This window comes from Eumetopias jubatus, unplaced genomic scaffold (assembly GCF_037043125.1).
Source record: "Eumetopias jubatus isolate StellerSeaLion01/CBP00866 unplaced genomic scaffold, mEumJub1_p1.0 scaffold_7, whole genome shotgun sequence".
NCBI lineage: Eukaryota > Metazoa > Chordata > Mammalia > Carnivora > Otariidae > Eumetopias > Eumetopias jubatus.
This window is the reverse complement of record NW_028274813.1, coordinates 122,550,894-122,569,098: the sequence shown is the minus strand read 5'-3', so window position 1 is coordinate 122,569,098 and position 18,205 is coordinate 122,550,894. Positions and strand designations below refer to the sequence as shown.

General features: G+C 40.7%; 1 protein-coding gene across 4 annotated transcripts in view; it reads right to left on the bottom strand.

Annotated features, from left to right (window-relative positions):
* BLM (BLM RecQ like helicase) overlaps window positions 1-15,035 on the bottom strand; it is a 90,677-nt gene extending 75,642 nt beyond the window's left edge. For all 4 annotated transcript variants that reach the window (XM_028122157.2, XM_028122159.2, XM_028122158.2 and 1 more), the window contains exon 1: window positions 14,869-15,035. The gene's annotated coding sequence lies outside the window, so the exon portion shown is untranslated. The remainder of the gene's footprint in view (window positions 1-14,868) is intronic.
* Between the last annotated feature and the right edge of the window lie 3,170 nt (window positions 15,036-18,205).

The window sequence follows — 18,205 nt, the reverse complement described above, 5'->3', positions numbered from 1 at the left end:
TCCTGGAGTCCCAGGACCGAGTCCCACATCGGGCTCCCTGCTCAGCAGGGGAGTCTGCTTCTCCCTCTGACCCTCTTCCCTCTCGTGCTCTCTCTCATTCTTTCTCAAATAAATAAAATCTTTAAAAAATATATATATATTCTAGATCAGGAGCTGGCAAACTATGACTCATGGGCCAAATCTGGACTGCAGCCCGTTTTCGTAAGCAATGTTTTACTGAAACGCAACCATGCTTATTTGTTCACATACTACCTATGGCTGCTTTAACACCATAGTTGGGTAGTTATGACAGAGACTATCTGGTCTGCAAAGCCTAAACTATTTACTATCTGGCCCTTTATAGAAAAGGTTTGTTGATAGTTGCTCTAGATTACTGTTGGGTTAAAAAAAAAAAAAAGGAATTATTAAATACATCAAATCTCTGACAAGAAGTTAAAAAAAATTATCAGGCCAAAATCTAAATGAAAGTGGGCAACCAGAGAGTTATGGAAGACACTGAAATTGCTTTTGTCCTAAGACAGATGTCTAATCCCGAGAATCTAGATATCAATTTTGATAGCCTTGGAGGGAAAAGATGGAAAAAATGAGAATTAAGGCCTAAACAATGTGGGAAATGCTCCCCTATAAAACCAGCACCCCCAATGGCTATATGATTTGGGAAAACGTAAACCAAAAGTAAACCCCATTTCTATCCCTGGTGTCTGTAAGCAATGGGAAGTTACCAGTTGCTGGGGGACTAAGTGGGACAGACCCTGAGACCACAAGTCCAAGAATATTTTCAAATCAATTTTTAGACCTGAATAATTCCTTAAAACTTCGAGTCATGAACTTAGATTAAAGTGATCCTAACTCCAAAGCACCTGGCAGAAGCAAATGCAAAAATGTCCCTGGAGAAATATACCTTTATCTTAGGGCTTAAATAATTTCCATAAATAATTTTTCAAGACAACGTGTAGCAAACACAGACAAAAATAGGCAAGTACACAAGAAAACAAGGCACCAAGAATGAGAACTAGTTGTAATACAGAAACAGTCAAACAGTATTAGGCATAAAAGTTTGAAGTAATTAAACTTATTGTGTTTAGAAAAATCAAAAACGAGCTTGGAAGTATCTGCAATAAACAGAAAACTATAAAAATGATCTTGCCAAGAGACCTTCTAAAAATGAAAAATAACCAAAATTAAGAATTCAATGAATGGATTTACCAGTACATTACACGCAACTAAAGAGATAATTAGTAAATGGGAGGGAAAATCAGAAGAAAGTGTCCAGGATCCGTCTCCAGGGATTTCTCACATTCCTACATGGTCCAAGCCTTTTGAGCAAAGGACATGTTAAATTTTTGGCAGCTAGACATAGCGTGTCCCTCAAAGAGAGATCTGGAGTCATACCTCCCCAGAGACATCCCACAGTAGTAAAGACAAAGCCATCTCCTTTCTCTCCCTGGAGACATTTCCTTACATTTCAGGGTAATAAACCTTAAGACACCTTCCCCATCTCACCCAGGGCAGATTTGCCTACATCCTAGGGTAACGAGTAATCTCTCTGGAGGGAAGGATGTGCAGTGTGTCAGCAATCCTTAAGTGCTCAGAGTCTCTAAATTTTGGAGTTCCTTTTCTGTGATGCACTAAGCTGTATGCATGCACAGGTATCACCTTGCCCTCATCACCTCACCCTGTGGGCATTAGGGCATGGGGAACCGATGCAAGATATTGTTGGCTGTGTTTGCTGTAATAAATTGTCTATATCTCTGATCCAGGGGTCTTGGGTCTTGTCAGTACTATGTCAATGTACACATATGTGTGTATAAAAACCTGTGACAGGCTAACTTGCTAGTTTAAAAGAAGGGCAAAATCTAAGATCCTTCATGGTTTCTGACTTAATAAATGCTTACACAGATAAAGAAAACAGATGGAAAATATGAGAAGTTAGAAGACATGGAAGATACAGTAAGAAACTGTAACAGAAATTAAACAGAAATCTAGTTCCAGAAAGGAGAAAATGGTGTAGAACTAATACTTAAAAAGGTAACAGCTGGGATGTTTCCAGAATCAAAGACACAAATCTTCAGATTCAAGAAAGCAAACAAATTCTGAGCAGGATAGATAAAAAAGAAATCCACACCAAAATATATCATTGTACAACATTTGAATAGAAAATTGATCTCTTCAGCAAAAATGAAAATCAGAAGACAGTAGAATGATATTTTTCATGTGCTGACAGAAAATAACCTGGAACTCTTTTCCCAGCAAAAATATCCTCCAAAAATCGAGACTGAACCATATTCTTTAAAAGGATGAATTTTGTGGTATATGAATTACATCTCAGTAAAGCTGTTACTTTTAAAACTGACTATAACAAAAGCAACAGATAATAAGTGTTGAGAATGCAGAGAAATTGGAACCCTCATACACTGCTGTTGAGAGTATAAAATGGTGCAGCTGTGTTGGAAAAGTCTGGCAGTACTTCAAAAGATTAAACAGAGAGAGATTTCACTCCTAGATATATACTCAAAAGAACGGAAAACATGGATTCAAACAAATACTTGTACCTGAATGTTCACAGAGGCATTATTCATAATAGCCAAAAAGTAGAAATAACCCAAATGGCCATCCACTGACAGATGGAAAAATAAAACATGTGTATCCCTGCGATGAAATATTATTTGGTCATACAAAGGAATAGAGTACTGATTCATGCTACAATAATGATGAACCTTGACATACTACGTTAAGGGAAAGAAGCCAGTCACAAAAACTCACATATGGTATGATTCTGTTTATATGAAATGTACAGAATAAGCAAAGCTGTATAAAGGAAGTAGGTTAGTGATTGCCTGGGGGTGGGGGTGGTGATCAGATTGGGGGGTGATGGCAAGGGGTGTGGAGGTTCTCTTTGGGTTGAGGAAAATATTCTGAAATCAACCGCGACAATGATTACACAAGTCTGTGAATATAATAAGAGCCACTGAGCTGTACTCTTTAAATGGGCGAATTTCACGTTTTGTGAATTACATCTCAAAGTTGTTCTAAAAAAATCAAGGTGAAATACAAACATTTTCAGATCATCAAAACCAGCAGTTTGCCCCCAGCGACTCTCGTTAAATGAGATTCTGAAGGAGGTACCTAAGGTAGTAGAAAAGTGAGCCTACCTGGAAGTTCTCAGATGATAGCTGGACTGAAGAAGTCAAGAAAGTGGCAAATATGTAGCTAAATCTATGAAAGCCTTGACTGCACAAAGTAACAATAATGTCTTGCAGGACTAAAATAAATAGTTAAAACACTCAACAGTAATGACACATAAGTAAGGTAAAGAAAGTTAATGTGCTCCAAGGTCTGTGTGTTGTGAGGGGTGTACGGTGTTGTTTAGCTTTAGACTTTGAGAGGACAAATATGCATGCTGCACTTTCTAGGTAACCACTGAAGAATAAAAAATAGAGTAACTTAAAACTCTTGATTTCAGCTCAGGTCATGATCTCAGGGCAGTGGAATGGAGACGCGCCTCGGACTCCACGCTCAGTGGGGAGTCTACTTGAGAATTCTCTCCCTCTCCCTCTGCCTCTTCCCCTGCTCACACGCTCTCTCACTCTCAAATAAATAAATCTTTGGGCGCCTGGGTGGCTCAGTTGGTTAGGAGACTGCCTTCGGCTTGGGTCATGATCCTGGAGTCCCGGGATCGAGTCCTGCATCGGGATCCCTGCTCAGTAGGGAGTCTGCTTCTCCCTCAGACTCTCCTCCCTCTCATGCTCTCTGTCTCTCATTCTCTCTCTCTCAAATAAATAAAATCTTTAAAAAAAATAAGTAAATCTTTAAGAAAAGCTATAAAAAAGGAGAGAAAAGGAAAAATATAATACAAAGTACAAAATAAGTTAGTAGCAGATTTAAATCCAAGTATTTGTTAGTTACAATAAATATAAATTGACCAATTACTTTGGCTGAAAAGGTTATCAATCTGAACTTAAAAAATGAAATCTAACTATTACATTTGCTGTTTGTTAGAGACATATCTAAAACACCAGGTGTATAGGAAGGTTGAAAGATGAAAAATATATGTAAAAACTCACCAGAAGGAAGCTGAGATTGCTATATTAATATCAGACAAAATAGATCTTAAGACAAAAAGCCTTACTAGAGGTAAAGAGGGTCACTGTATAATGATAAAGAATTCAATTCACTAGAAAGATATAACAACTTTAAATCTGTATGGCCCATAAAGTAACTGCAAAATACATGAAGCAAAAACTGATAGAATTATAAGGAACAGGGCGCCTGGGTGGCTCAGTTGGTTAGGCGACTGCCTTCAGCTCAGGTCATGATCCTGGAGTCCCGGGATCAAGTTCCGCATCGGGCTCCCTGCTCAGTGGGGAATCTGCTTCCCCCTCTGACCCTCTTCCCTCTCATGCTAGCTCTCATTCTCTCTCTCTCAAATAAATAAATAAAATCTTTAAAAAAAGAATTATAAGAAACAGAAAAAGACTATAGATTTAAAATTAGCTCTCAGCAGTTGATAGAACAAGTAACTAATCAGTAACAACCCAGAAGATCTGAATAACACAACCTTTACAACTACAAAATGTGCGTTCTTTTCAAGAATAGACGCTTACAGAAGCTGACCATGTATATGGTATATATGGTAGACTGGTCTTCTGCTTTTTTAAAATTTCATTTTAGGGCGCCTGGGTGGCTCAGATGGTTAAGCGTCTGCCTTCGGCTCAGGTCATGATCCCAGGGTCCTGGGATCGAGGGTCCTGGGTCGACCATATGACCAAGGCCATAAGGCAAGTCTCAACAATTTCAAAGGACTGAAGTCCCAAGATGTTCTCCAACCAAATGTAATTATGCAAGAAATCAGTAATAAAAAGATAATTGGAAAAAGTAACTGTTTTAGTATCCATTGATGATTCATGCCTGAAGAAATAATAGTATGATTGTAAACAGCTTGTGTAATGATGGTTTTCATAACCCCATCCATCATTCTTTGTAGTTGGCACCATGATTCAGTAGCTGGCATAAAACTGTAAAGAACTTTCCCTTCTCCCCTATTTGCTTTTTATCAGTAAGGATTCTTAACATATTTGGTGGGCTGTAATCCATTACTGTCATTATTTTCATGCTCAAATGCTTTCATATTTGATTAGGGGGAATGGAGCTCCTTAAAGCTGACTCCTGTATCCTTTTATATTTTTAATTGTGCTAAAATACATGTAATATAAAATTTACCATCTTAATCATTTTTAAGCATACGGTTCAGTGGACTATAGTATATTCACATTGTCGTGCAACCAATTGCCAGAACTTTTTCATCTTGCAAAACTGAAACTCTATACCTGTTAAACAATAACTCTCCACTTCCCCTCTCCCCAGCCCAACAATCACCATTCTTTCTGTTTCTATGGATTTGACTACTTTAGTGGACCCATACAGTATTTGTCTTTTTGTGACTGGCTTGTTTCACTTAGTATATTGTCTTCAAGGTTTATTCATGGCTGTAGCATGTGTCAGAATTTCCTTCCTTTTTAAAGCTTAGTGATATTCCACTGTATAGATCTAACACATTTTGTTTATCCATTCTTCTGTCCATGGGCATTTGAGTTGCTTCCACTTTTTGGTTATTGTGAATAATGCTGCTGTGAACATGTGTGTACAAATTATCTTTGAAACCCTGCTTTCAATTCTTTTGGGTCTATACCCGGAGGTGGAATTCCTAGATTCTACAGTAATTCTATTATTTTTAATTTTTGAGGAATAGCCATACTATGTTCCACAGCAGCTGCACCATTCTACATTCCCACCAGCAGTGCACAATTTCTCCACATCCTCACCAATACTTGTTGTTTTCTGTTTTGTTTTGTTTTTTATAATAACCATCCTAACGAGTGTGAGATGGTATCTTGTGTTTTCAATTTGCATTTCTCTAATAAATGTGTGATGTTGAGCATCTTTTCATGTGCTTTTTGGTCATCTGTGTATCTTCTTTGACAAAATGTCCATTCAGATCCTTTGCACACTTTTAATTGGGCTGTTATTTGTTTTAAGGAACTACAGGAGTTCTTCATTCTGGACTAGGGGAAGGGAAGTAAGAAAGGAGGCAAGACAAAGGGGCATGAGGAAACTTTTGGGAGAGATGAGTATGTTAATGAACCTGATTGTGGTGATGATACCTCCTATCAAAACTGATCAAACTGTACACTTTACAGGGGCACCTGGATGGCTCAATTGGTTGAGCAACTGACTCTTGACTTCGGCTCAGGTCATGATCTCTGGGTCATGGGATTGAGCACCACGTCAGGCTCCACGGTTAGCATGGAGTCAGCTTGGGATTCTCTCCCTCTCCCTCTGCACACCCCCCACCACACCCCTGCAAAAAATTGTACACTCTACATATATGCAGTTTATTATAGATCAATAAAACTGCTTTAAAAAACACAAAACCCAAAGACATCTAGAAGACTGAAAGTTTTGGGGAAATTTTATTTCACTTTAGTCCTTCAACAACTCAAGACAGATGACTAAACCAACAATAGTAAGAATACAAAGTTAACTAATCAAAAAAGAATTTGGAAGTTTTCCTTCATTTCCTATGCTCTGAAACAATGTACTTAGCACTGGAATTATGTGGACTCAAAAATTTTTCAATAGAATTTCTCTATGAAACCATTTAGATCTAGTATTTTTTTTATGTCCAATGGGACAGTTCTTTCATAACCTTATTCTATGAAAACTGAGTTATTTAACTTCCAATCTTTGCTGGCGTCAATATTGGTAAATTATATTTTCCTAAATAATTTTCCATTTCATTTGAATTTTCAAAATCATTTAACACAGAAGTATGCAAATTAATATCATTAAAATTTTTTTTCCACTTGTCATTTGTTATTTTGTATTTGTGATTTCTCCCAATATTCTTAACTTAGCTATTAGTTTACCTGATTTGTTAAATAGTTTAAGATCTAAAATTGTGATTTCTTAATCAGATGTTTCTCTGTTCTCCATCTCATTAACCTCTGCTTTAGTCTTTATTGTTTTTTATTCTTTTGTGCTTTCTTTTGTTTTCTTTCGTTCTTTTTCTAACTTTCTAAGTTTGGAATTTACTTCATTTATTTTCCTTCCTAAATTGACAATGTGTGTAAGACAATAAATTTCCCCCAACCACTACTTTATATGTATCTAACAGAATCTGATGTTGCGTTTTCATTTAATTAATTTTAAGAAATCCTTTATTTCAATTTGTAGTTCTTTGTAGTTCCTTGCATCCAATAGTTCTTTAATTGAGGGTTTAATTTTCCATATGGACCGGTCTTCTGCTTTTTTAAAATTTCATTTTAGGGCACCTGGGTGGCTCAGATGGTTAAGCATCTGCCTTCGGCTCAAGTCATGATCCCAGGGTCCTGGGATCGAGTCCCACATCGGGCTCCCTGCTCCTTGGGAGCCTGATTCTCCCTCTGTCTCTATCTCTCTCTCTCTCCCCCTCTGAGTCTCATGAATAAATAAATAAAAATCTTTAAAAAAAATAAATAAAATAAAATAAAATTTCATTTTAAATTTCCAGTTTTGTTGTATAGTGATAAGGACTATTTGTAACATTTCTACTTTATGGAAATTACTAATTTTTTCCTTGCAACCTAACATATGAACTATTTTTATGAATGTAAATACACTTAAGAAGAAGATAGATCATGGGGCACCTGGGTGCCTCAGATGGTTAAGTGTCCAAGTCTTGGTTTCAGCTCAGGTCACGATCTCAGGGTCCTGAGATCGAGCTCTGCTTCAGACCCTACGTTCAGTTTGGTGTCCTCCTGCTGCTCCCCTTGCCCCCACTCCCTCTTCCCTCTCCTCGAATAAAGAAATAATCTTAAAAAAAAAAAAAAAAGATCATTACTGTACTAATCTGGCAACTTTTCCAAAGATTTTTAATTTTTCAAGGTAAAAGAAAAAAAATATAGGAAATCTCCATGTTTAGAAATAAATATACTTATAAATAAACTGTGCATCAAATAAGATATCACAATGGGTCCTGGAATATATTTGGAACTGAACATAATGGAAGTCCGTGTATAAAAATGTGATATGCAATTGAAGAGGCAGTGACCAGGAAATGTGCAGCCATAAAGGTTAGAAAAGAAGGCGGAAAATTAATTAATGAGCAGAAAGCATCTATCTTAAATAGTTAGAAAATGTAAAACTAAGCCTGATGAGAATAGAAAAGAGAAAGTTATAAACAACTAAAAATAATAAATTATAGAGAGGATCAATAAAGCTAAAAGTTTGTTCTGTGAAAAGACTTACCAAAAACAAGAGAAAAGACACAAACCAGTTAACAGGACTGAAAGAAGAGACTTAACTATATATACCATAGACGTTAAAATATCATAATAGATCCTGAACAACATCATGCCAATAAACTTTAAAATTTACATGAAATGGACAAACTTCTTTAAAAATTAACTTATCGGGGCGCCTAGGTGGCTCAGTCATTAAGCGTCTGTCTTCGGCTCAGGTCATGATCCCGGGGTCCTGGGATCCAGCCCCACATCGGGCTCCCTGCTCAGCGGGGAGCCTGCTTCTCCCTCTCCCACTCCCCCTGCTTGTGTTCCCTCTCTCGCTGTGTCTCTCTTTGTCATATAAATAAATAAAATCTTTAAAAAAAGAATTAACTTATCAAAAGTCACTCAAAAAGAAACAGAAGGGGCACCTGCGTGGCTCTGTTGGTTAAGTGTCTGCCTTCAGCTCAGGTCATGATCCCAGAGTCCCAGGATCGAGTCCCACATCAGGCTCCTTGCTCAGCGGGGAGTCTACTTCTCCCTCTCGCTCTCCCTCTGTGCTCTCTCTTACTTTCTCTCAAATAAATAAATAAAACCTTAAAAAAAACAACAACAACAGAAAACCTGATAGCCTTATAACCACTTAAGGGAAATAACTATGGTTAAGACTTGCTCTGCCAGACACATAAACACTAATAAAAAACATCTTTAAAACCATACCAGTGATGGGGCGCCTGGGTAGCTTAGTCAGTTGTGTATCCAACTCTTAATTTCGGCTCAGGTCATGATCTCAGGGTCGTGAGACTGAGCCCCACATTGGGCTCTGCACTGAGCATGGAGCCTGCTTGAGATTCTCTCTCTCCTTCTCCCTCTGCCTCTCCCCCTGCTTGCATGTGCTCGTTCGCTCTCTCAAAAACAAACAAACAAAAAAAGTGGTGATGATGTAAGGACAGGCAGGAAGACCAGTGGAAGAGTAAAAGGACCCAGAAACAAACCCACACACAGATAATTTGTAACAATTTATGACATTTATCACTGCAGAACACTAGAGAATGAGTCTTTTTGGTAGTTGGTGCTGCGGCCCTGGATACCTACATGGAAAAGAAATGAAGTTTAAACTCTACTTCATTCACTCCAAACACATAAATCACTTTCAAGTGAACTGCAGATCTAAACGTAAAGGGCAAAGCAATAAAGTTTCTGGGGGCGCCTGAGTGGCTCAGTCAGTTAAATGTCTGCCTTTGACTCAGGTCATGATCCCAGCACTCTGGGATCAAGCCCCATGTCCGGCTCCCTGCTCACCCAGGAGTCTGCTTGTCCCTCTCCCTCTGCTCTTCTCCCCCATGTGTGCACACTCTCTCTTTCTCTTTCTCTCTCTCAAATAAATAAAATCTTTTAAAAAAACCCAAGAAAGTTTCTGGAGAATAATATAGAATAACTTCATAACTTCTAAGGGATTTCTCAGATAAGATACAAAAAGTACTAACAAAAAAAGAAAAAGACTGTAAAATTGAATTATGTTTTAATTTAAGAATCTTTTATGTGTCAAATAGCCTAAAACAGCACCAAGACTTTTGAGACAATTGAATATAAAGAAAAGCAAGGTAATGATTACACACAAGTCAGGATAATGGTTGTCTTTGGGGTAGAGGATGAGACGGGGCAGACACGGGGCCTCTGAGGGTGTTAGCTATGTCCTTGCTATTTCTTACCTGAAACATAGGTACAAGGGTATTTGCTTTGCCAAATATGTCATTAAGCTATTTCGGGGGCCCCAGAGACTACCCCCTCACGTTTGGTGATTCACTGGAACAACTTACAGGACTCAGCATATAGTAAGTACTACTCACAGCTAAGATTTTCTATAGCAACCCGGACACACAGCCAGAGCAGCAAGGGGAAAAGACCTATCAAGAAGAGCTTGTAGGGCTCGGCTCTCTACCTCCCATGAGAGCACACTCTCTCTCAGGGAAGATGCACCATTTCTGCCCCAGGAAACCTATCAGAGACTCAAAATCTAGGGTTTTTACAGGGGACTGGTCCCAAAACCCTCTGCCCACTAAAAATTTGGACTCTCAGAATGAAAGCAGATGTTAGTGTCCCAGGTGGGCAAAACAACCATATTGGCTCAGGAAAGGTTTCAAAAGCCAAATTCCCATTGACCAGCCAAGAACCAATCTTGCAAGTAGGTCATTCTAAAGATAAGTCTCAGGCCTACTATGTTAACTCATTCCTGCACAGCTTATATAGATGTTTTTTGCACTTTTCTCTATGACATTTCACAATAAAAGATGTTTAAAAATGGTAGACTACAATATACTAAATCTATGTTTAAAAGCTGCAGAGATGACATTTGCAACATATATAACCGGCAAATAATTAGTGTCTGGGATGTTTAAACAATTCCTACAAAATAATGAGATAAAGGCAATACAGCTGCTAAGACAGAAAGACAGAAAACTTGAACAGACACTTTAAAAATAAGGAAATAGTCCATAAACCTAACATGGTGCTCAGCTTCACCAATAATCCAGGGAATTAAAATCACAAGAAAATACTACTATACATATACTTACTAAATAGGCAAAAATTACAACACAATATCAAATAGTAGCAAGACTGTGGAGCAAGGGAAAGTCTCACACGCTGGTGGGAGGGAATGCAACCACTTTTGAAAACAATTTGGCCTGCATAGGAAAGTAAAAGGTACACAATACTCTTCGGCCCAGTAGTTCTCTGGGCTACATACACAAACTTATGAACATGTGCACCAGGACACACATACAAGAATATTCACAACAACATCAACAGCCAAAACCTGAAAACAATCCAAATGCCATCAAAAGCAGGATGGATAAAAATAAACAAACAAAAAACCCCAAAAAGCCCAGGATGGATACTGTGGCACAATCACACATAGGAATATTCTACAGGAATAACATAAATTTTTATTAAAAATTATTTTAAAAATTTAAAAAACCCTGTATCCACAATATGGAAGACTCTCACAAACATTGTCGAACCAAACAAGAGAAAGTAGAATACATAAACTATACATCTCAAAACCAGGTAAAACTGAACTACATTACTTATGGATGCATACACAGGGTAAACTATGAAGACAAAATAATCACAAAAATCAGAGTAGCGTTCTCTAGTGTGGGGACCAGGTTATGATGAGAGAAGCCACACTCCTGGGGCTCCAGTAATATCCTATTTCTTGATCTGTTTGATGGTTATGCGTAATTATAATTTTATAATCATCTTTATGTTTATATAATTTTAATGTATAAACTTTATAATTTTTTAACAATTCTTTAAATTGCATATATATACTACATACTTCCTAAGATACTATGTATCTTCTTTCTCAAAATATTTCTTTGAGAGGGGCACTGGGTGGCTCAGTCGGTTAAGCGGTTAAGCAGTTAAGGACCTGACTCTTGGTTTCAGCTCAGGTGGTAATCTCAGGGTCATGAGATCAAGCCCCAAATCAGGCTCTGCAGTCAGCTTGGAGTCTGCCTAGGATTCTCTCCACCCTCCTCCCTTTCCCCCTCCCCGCCATGCATGAGCTCTTTCTCTCTAAAATAAATAAAATCTTAAAAAAATTTCTTTGAGAAACAAAAGTTAGCAAAAACAAAGAAAGAATTAGTATTGAAAACATACAAAGAACACCCAAATTCCCACAAACAAATGATCAGAGTATAAACACACTGTTCACCAGAATACACAAACTTACGAAAAAATGTTTTCTTTTCTAATAATTAATAGCATGAAGCAACAGTGCATACTTATTAAACCAAAGAGAGTGCAATACTGTGATAATTTATAAGATAAACGACAACCAAGAAGACTGAGTAGCTACATGGAATAATTTAATATTGGAAAAACAAAAGAGTAAATAATGAGTGCATTAGGTTTACAGCTAAGAAAACCGTACAGCTAAAACTTGGAAAGGACTCATGACAAAGGAAAATAGCTGATGTGGTTGAAAGACAGGATTATGGCTGCAATATTTTCCTTGATATTGTGAATGGGTTTCATTAAGATATCGGAATTTCTAAACAAAGCAAATTCAATAGTTCCTTGCAATTCTAGAGAACAAAGTCCATACGTCATAACCCCAAGACCTTTCACAAGCTGACTTCAGCATGTTATTTTTCACTCTGTGCCAGACACCATGCTGGGAACTGGAGCAGAGACGGGCAAGACAGAATTACTCCCCTCAATGAGCTTCTAGGCTGGCAGGAAATGGACATGTCAACAAATAATTACAACTCACTGAAGTAAGTCCCACAAAATAAAGTCTCTTCTTCAAAGTCTATGACTTCCCACAGAAACAGACCCATAAATACAGAGAACAAACTGATGGCTGCCAGAGGGGAGAAGTGTGTGGGGGGGGATGGGCAAAATGGGTGAAGGGGAGTGGGAGGTCCAGGCTTCCAGTTACGGAATGCGTAAGTCACGGGGACCAAAGGTAGAGCGCAGGGAATAGAGTCGATGGTACGGTAGTAGCTTTGGGTGACGACAGGTGGTGGCTACACGTGTACTGCAGTGTGCACCGCAGAAAGACTAGAGCTGTCAAATCACTATGCTGTACCTGGGAAACGAAGGTAACACTGTGTATCAACTATACTTCAATTTAAAAAACAAAATGGGCCTGTGTGGAGGTGGGGGCCAGTCTGTAGCTTCCCAGGTGAAGGAAAAACTCAGGAAAATCATAGAGAAGCTTTCAAAAGAACACTGAATTGGATCTTGAAGGACAGGTCAAAGCTTCCAGACAGGGTGGAGGTGTGAAGGGTAGTCCGTGCCGTATTTGTGCCAAGTCTGAGGTAGAATAGCAGGTGCCTGGACAAGGAGACTGCTTAAAGACATGCTCCCGGCAATGGCGAACCACTAGGGTTTTTTGCATTTAGTTCCCGAGTACTTTGCAATTAAATTACTTTGGGCTTCTTTGTTCCAGCCTTTCTTCCCTTAAAAGAAGTATATAAAAGTATATACAGAGAATAGGTATTGTATGTTAGAACAAGTGTATATTCAGTTAAAATGAGTATTAAAATATATTTAATTTTAATATAGCCTATATTTAATTTTAAATATTTCAAACATACAAAAAAATGATACCCAGGTACTCACCAACCAAATTTAAGAAGTCCAATTCTGTCCTACTCTCTTTCAAAGGTATAAAATGTTTCAGATTTATTTAAAATCCCACTCACTCCTCCTATCTCCTTCTCTTCCCCCTCCCTCATAGATAATACTGACTATCCCAAAGTGGATGCATATGATTTCTCCGGGTATTGGTCTTTCACTACACATCTAACACTATGGGCTTTGCCCAGTTTTTAAACTCTGGGTTTCCTTATCAGTAAAATGAAGGCAGTAGCTACCTCTTCCAGTTAGTGGATCAGAAATAGAATGTATATGGTGGCTATCATGGTGACTGGCACTGAAAAGAACTCAAGACCCAGAAATTTCGTTCCCTCCTAGTAGACTATAAGCCAGTCTTGCAGCCTTGCTAAGAAAATGTTGGTTCAATTTAGTTCTATTTACATTCCCCATATGCAATACTTCTGCCTCCCTTCCTTCCCAATTTCTGACCTCTACACCAGTCTCTGCCATTACTGCCCCTTAACCTTGACAGGGACACAGAAATGCTACTTATCTACACTGGTGGCACCAGGAGCTGTAGGGTGGCTGCTCCCTCTCAGGCCATTAAATGTCCAAAGTGCTGAGTAACCTGAGGGCAGGTGAAGGGTATGGGAGAAAGCCTGGTGTGGAAGATGCCTTGGAGTCAGGCAGCTCTTTCAACACAGGGACAGTCTCCTGGTGCTTCAGATTCTCCTCGTCAAAAATCAGGACAATTTTACCAACTTCTCCGGGTAATGGTGATAACAGAACCCTTACTATGTACCAAGTACTCTTTGAAGCATTTATTGCATATATTAAGCCATTTAATCCTAACAAAACCTCCAGGATGTGGAAGATTTCCCTCGTATGACAGAAGGAAACCGAGGCACTGAGTTTAAATGAGGAGTGGACACAGTCACTGAGCTAGTACGTGGGAGGGCCGGGATTCGAACCCAGGCAATGTGATGCAGGCTGTCCTTAACCGCTCCCCTTTGCGGAGGTATGGTGGAGCTACACCTGCAAGATAAAGGGCCCCAAGCACGTGGCACGCTGCACACGCAAAACACAGCGGCCCGGCACGTGACCGTGGAAGGGCACAGGAAGCGTACAGAGTTTTGGTCTTCAGGGGGGAGGTGGGAAGTGCCAGAGGACTGGGCTGGGATCACGGCAGGCACCCGAGTACAGGAACAAGAACAGAATGGGTGCTGGGCCGGCTCTTCCACCGACGCCCGGGGCGACCCTGGCCCCACCCCTCGGCCTCTGTTTGCGGGTCTGCGAACACGCGTGCTTTCCTGCTCTCCTCCCAGGCTACTGGCCGCGACAGAGGAGGGCTCTGCGGGCCTAGCCGAACCGGGGCGGGCAACGGAGGAGCCGGCGAGCCTTCCACTCCGTCCCCAGGGCCGGGTCGTGGGAGCAGGCCTGGGCTGGGCCAGGACTGGGGCCCGTCCGCCCGTAAGTCCGAGCGCGCCGCACTCACCTGTCCCGCAGGCTCGCAGCGGGGGGAACCCGGGTCCAAACTCCCCGCGCCGCCTCCGCAGCCCCCGCGCGAAGCGCCGGCTCACTTCCCGCCGGAAGCCGGCCGATCCCGATTGGCTGCTTCCTGAGGAAACCGACCAGTGCCGTCTCCCAGTGGCACCTGTCCCCGCCCCCGGGGGGGGCTGCTGGGGCGGGGCGTTCCCAACGCCCAATCAGAGTCCGGAAGTCGAGGTCACGCGACCACGGTTACACCCCGGGCTTCCGGGACCCTCGGGATCTTTGTTTTCTCCGCGTTTCTTAGGGTCGGCGGAGGCTTTGATATAAGACAGGCTCCTGAGACCGAGAGCTGTGGCGGAAGTGAAAAACTCCGGGTTTGAGAGGAGCCTGACACGTGGCAGTTTCCACAGGCCACGCTGAGGCTCTTACCCGCTGTCTCTGTGAGGCTTTGGCGGATTCTCGCCTCCACCTCCTGGTAACGCTGGCCTCTGCCCGACCCGAGCTCCTGCGCGCGAGCGACTGTAAATTGTCATTGACCGGAAAAGGGGTCGCAAACTCAGATGCTTCGGGGGACGTGTGCAGTACCCGAGTGAGAAACCACGCTGCTCTTCCGGCTGATTGTTGCCACGCCGGACTGTGGGCCCTGTGATGCCAGATTTGTTTTCCTCCCCCCCCTTCCCCCTCCCTCTCTCTTTTCCTCCCTCCCTTTCTTCCTTCTTTCCTTTCTCTTCTCTAAGAAAAATTGAAAATGTGTTTATGTGTGAAATCTGCCGATTTTAAAATGCTACAAAAATAACACGCTGCAATCAAACAAAACACAATGGGAAAGAGCAAAAGCAGGTTTTTCACAGAAAAATGGCCAAATAGCAGGATAGAGACAAAGTAGGAGGTATGAAAAATCTACCAAAAGAGAAAGCTCCTAAGACTCAAACGGTACTACTACCCAGAATGATAAGTAGGATCGTCTCAGAACTCAATGAGGGGTGACACTCAGCTGAAATCGCCTGGGCCACACACTGCCTGAATTTTCCTTTAGCTTTTTACTTCATTGTCCTTCACATTTCTGCCGCTCTTAGTGCCGGGCATTGTGCTAAGCTCATGGAGCTTTCTAATGGAGCTCACAGGACGTTAGACTTGCCCATAGGTGACAAGAGCGATAGGAATGCTGATGGATGTTTTGGGGGCACCCAGGAGAGACGCCTACACGGATTGGCCGCGTTAGGTAAGACTCTGGGAGATGAATAAGAGGTACGATTTGGAGGCAAAGGCCAGGAAACAGGAAAAACCACCGTAGGGTACCTTTGAGGAAATGTCAGGAAAATGAGCAACAGAGAGATGTCAGGAGAGGAAACCGGGACCAGATCTCAGTTTGGTCTTCACCCCAAAGATAAATGGCCATTGTTGGAGGGATCTGCGAACAAGTGGGTTGGGGGGAGCTTTGTTCACTAATTTTAAGTAAAATCAACGATTTTACATATATGTGTATATATATGTATCTCCACCACCCAAATCGGGGTATATACCATTTCCAGCACCCAGTAAGATTCCCTTGGGGAGCTTCCCATCTCTCTGTGCCCCCAGCCACAAGCTGGTATCACAAAGTGTATACTCCTCCATAGCTGCCTTTTTTGCCTCAACATAATGTCTGTGAGCTTCATGTATATTATGTGTACCAGTGACTCATTCTCTCTATTACTGTGTAGAGAAAATTCATGAAAACTTAGAAATGGCCCCCAAAGTATTACTTCTTGTCCAGTGAAAAGGTGTTGTCCAGCATACCCTCAGGGATATCTGATTCTATGCAGGCTCTACACCTTTCATTGTCTTCGATATAAAGAACAACTCTGTAAGGTTTTTTTCAAATAACGGTTCTTGTCTAGAAAAATACAAATTGTGTCCGGTGGAATGCATTTAATTGTCAATTTTTTTTTTAAAGATTTTATTTATCCATTTGAGAGAGAGAATGAGAGATAGAGAGCACGAGAGGGAAGAGGGTCGGAGGGAGAAGCAGACTCCCCGCCGAGCAGGGAGCCCGATGCGGGACTCGACCCCGGGACTCCAGAATCGTGACCCGAGCCGGAGGCAGTCGCTTAACCAACTGAGCCACCCAGGCGCCCCGCGTTTAATTGTCAATTTCATCAGTCCTGCCAGCTTTTCATCTATTTGTAAAGTATTTCATTATTTCTTATTTAACTACAGTATATATATGTGCGGTACTTTGAATTTTCCTTTGAATCAGTTGTAATATCTTTCTGGATCTCATTAATTAAAGAGCTAAACAGAACCTTTGATGTGTTTAAATCTTTATGAGAATCATGATTATACTTGATTTTAAAAATCATTCTTTAACACCAGTAAGCTATTGTATGAACACGCCACAATTTATTTATCCATTCATCTACTGATGGACATTTTGGTTTTTTCCCTTTGGCTATTATAAATAAAGCTGCTATGGACATTTTTGTATAAGGCTTTTGTAATTGTATACATTACTTTTTCTTGAGTAAACATTATCTAGGAATGGGATTTCTGGGCTATCGGGGTAAGTATATATTTTACTTTGGTAGAAACAGTCGTGTTTTCAAAGTGGTTGTATCATTTTATACTACCACTAATGCTGGGTGAGTGTCCTATTATCGGCCTCCTTGCCAACACTGAAATTGCCGATCCTTTCCATTTTAGCTCTTCTGCAGGGTGTTTAATGGTATCTCATTGTTGCTCGTTGTTGTTGTTGTTTTAGAGATTTTATTTATTTGAGAGCGAGCGAGCGAGCATGGGGGAGGTGGGGAGAAGTAAGGGGAGAGGGAGCAGGGCAGGGAGACCGCTAGGGGACTTCTTCTGGGATCATAACCTGAGCTGGAGACAGCCACTTAACACCCAGGCGCCCGCATTGTTATTTAATTAGCCATAGAAGGTTTTCAGGAGGGAAGTGAGTTGAACAGATTTTAGAAAGCTCTTTTTGGTTGTTATGTGGAGAATGACATTTGTATACCCACGCTCACAGTGGACATTGATAATGGCCAAAACGTGGAAACAAACGAGTCCATTGGCGGATGAACAGATAAACAAGTGTGTATACATGCAGTGGAGTATGATTCAGTCTCAAAAAGGAATGAAATTCTGACACATGAAACAATATGAACCCTGAAGACAGCACACTAAATAAAATCAGCCAGGTACAAAAGGACCATTGTATGATTGTATGACTGTATGATTCCACTCATATCAGGTACCCAGAATTCAGAGATGGAAAGTGAAATGGTGGATACCAGGATTTGGGATGGGGGGTATAATGAGGAGTTACTGTTGAACAGGTAGAATTTATGTCTGGGATGGTGAAA